The sequence below is a fragment of the Pinus tabuliformis genome, chromosome J (assembly GCF_031772625.1).
Source record: "Pinus tabuliformis cultivar Carrire ecotype Pingquan chromosome J, CPIR1, whole genome shotgun sequence".
Classification (NCBI taxonomy): Eukaryota; Viridiplantae; Streptophyta; class Pinopsida; order Pinales; family Pinaceae; genus Pinus; species Pinus tabuliformis.
Genome location: NC_142295.1, coordinates 1,064,289,906 through 1,064,292,594, shown reverse-complemented (window position 1 = coordinate 1,064,292,594; position 2,689 = coordinate 1,064,289,906).

Genomic DNA, 2,689 nt, shown 5'->3' with positions numbered 1-2,689 from the left:
TTTCGGTAGGAGTGAATCTGATGAGTTCTTCTTGAGGTCTATTTCCGGCATATTTGGCTGTCCAGATTTTGACCCAGGGCTTATCTGGGTTAGTGATCCATTGCCACCAGATCTTGGCATTCATAATAGAATTGCTGTACTCAGGGTCCCTTAGCCCAATGCTCCCCTTGTCTTTGGGCAGGCATACATTGGTCCATTTAACCAGGGCCCATTTGCGATTGGTGGCTGAGCTGCTCCATAGAAAATTACGCTGAAGGTTTCTTATGCTTTTTAGTACCCACTTTGGCGCGGCTAGAATAGAGAACAGGTACAGAGGCATTGCCTGCAGGACCGATTTGATGAGAACAACTCGACTGCCTAAGTTAAGAGATCTATATGTCCAGAGGTTGAGACGGTTTTCAAGTTTCTCAAGAAGGGAGCGCCACGCGGGATGCTTAATGGCTGATGCCGTGAGGGGTGCGCCCAGGTATTTGGATGGGAGTGAAGCAGAGGGGAAGCCCAAGATGCGAGTTACAGCAGATTTGACCGAAGGTGGAGAATGAAAGAAGAAAACCTGCGATTTAGAGCAGTTGATATGCGTGCCAGATGCTTCCGAAAAATCCTGGAGGAGGGATTTAAGATGGAGGGCTTCTTGAACAGAGGGATAACCAAAGAGCATAGTGTCATCAACGAACTGCTGATGAGAGGTGGCTGAGGAGTTGTGCACGGAGATGCCTTTGATCTGATGAGAATGGAGGGCTTGTTTAATGTGACGACCTAACCCTTCAGCCCTAAGAACAAAGAGAAAGGGAGAAAGGGGATCCCCTTGCCGAATACCTCTGGAGGGTTTGAAGGGGCGGGAGGGAATGCCGTTTACAAGGATTGAAAAATGAGTGGACATTATAAGGCTCATGATCCATCGAACCCAAGAGGAGCAGAAACCAAAAGCTTTTAGCATATGATGTATATAACTCCAACTTAGTTTGTCAAATGCTTTGGAAAGATCTAATTTAAGAAGCATACCTGCTTGCTTTGAGTGCTTGAGGGAGTGAATGATATCGTGAGTGAGTAGAATACCATCCATAATTTGTCGGCCTTCCACGTACCCTGACTGTTCTGGAGAGATGAGCCCGGGAAGGAGGGGTTTGAGCCGATTTGCTATGACCTTTGATATGACTTTGTAAATGACGTTGCATAAGGCAATTGGCCTGAATTTATCAGGGGTAATGGAATCCTCCTCCTTGGGGATGAGAGTGATGAATGTGGAGTTGAGAGAGGGAAGAAGCCAGCGCATAGCCCTGGATTCTTCAACAATCTGCCAGACTTCCTCCTTTATCATATCCCAGAAAGAGTGAAAAAATGTGGTAGTAAACCCATCTGGGCCAGGGGCTTTACCTTCTTTGAGCTGCGTCATTGCCTCATCCACTTCCTGGGGAAGAATAGGGCGCATTAGGAGTTCATTGTGTTTCTCCGTAATGAGCTTTGGAACATTGCAGATAATTTTGTTAATGGCCTGTCGTTGATCTTCTCTTTGCTCTTGATGGACCTGTTGAAAGTGATTGAGGAGCACCTCTTCAATTTCCTCATGTGTCTCTACTTTTGCCCCCGATTGGTTTTGGATGAAGGGTATATTGTTATGCATTCTTCGCTGGACTGTAGTTCTGTGGAAGAATTTGGTATTACGTTCCCCCTCCTTCAGCCATCTGACTCTTGACTTTTGCCTCCAGTAGATTTCTTCCTGCTTTCTCCTATCCTCCAGCTGGCTATGGATGAGTCGTTCCTGCTCTAGAGTGGCTTCCGTGTGCCCTTCCGAGATAATCTTTTGGTGGAGAACCTCCAGATCCTGAGTTAACTCTTGCTGCGCCTCGAAGATATTGCCAAAGGTTTCCCTGTTCCATCTTTTGAGGTGACTTTTGAGAAATCTTAACTTCTGCTGGAATTGATACATTTTTGCTCCTTCTGGGGGAATGAACGATGCCCAGGTGGTCTTGACAAAGTCCTTGAAAGTGGGATGCGTAAGCCAGAATCCTTCAAAGCGGAAGGGTCTTTTGATTAAGTTACCTGGTCTTTGCCATTGTAGAGCTATTGGCCAGTGATTCGATCCAGTGTGAGCAAGTATGGCTGCTGAGATGTCTCCTCCTAGGTGGACTGCGTTGTCTGAGAGGAGGAAGCGATCTAGTTTGGAGGCGATTTGATGTTTGCCAGCTCTGCGATTGCTCCAAGTGAAGGTGCCATTACAAAACGACATATCTATAAGAGATGTCGATTGGATAAATTCCTTGAAGCGATTGACTTCAGGTTCCATTCTACTCCTCCCTCCTATCTTCTCTTCAGTTTTGGTGATCATGTTGAAGTCCCCAGCAATGATCCACAGTGGATGCCTTCTGTTGTTACTTAGAGCTTCAATCGTGTCAAGGAGAGCTACTTTACTTCCTGTGTCTTGTGGGAAGTAAGAATTTGACAAGTTGTCGTGAATATTGGTGCCCACAATGTGAAAGGTCGCCTGTATAAGGTAGTGTGCTGCATGAAAATCCGAGAGGGATACCGCTTGGGTATTCCAAGCGATTGCCAACCCTCCTGAAGCTCCAGAGGCGTCTACTGCAACTGACCGACATCCAGGCCAGGCTTTTGAGAGAATGTTGCCTAGCGTAGTACTGTTACACTTAGTTTCCTGGAGAAAGCACATTTGTGGCTTTTCCTTTTTTATCAT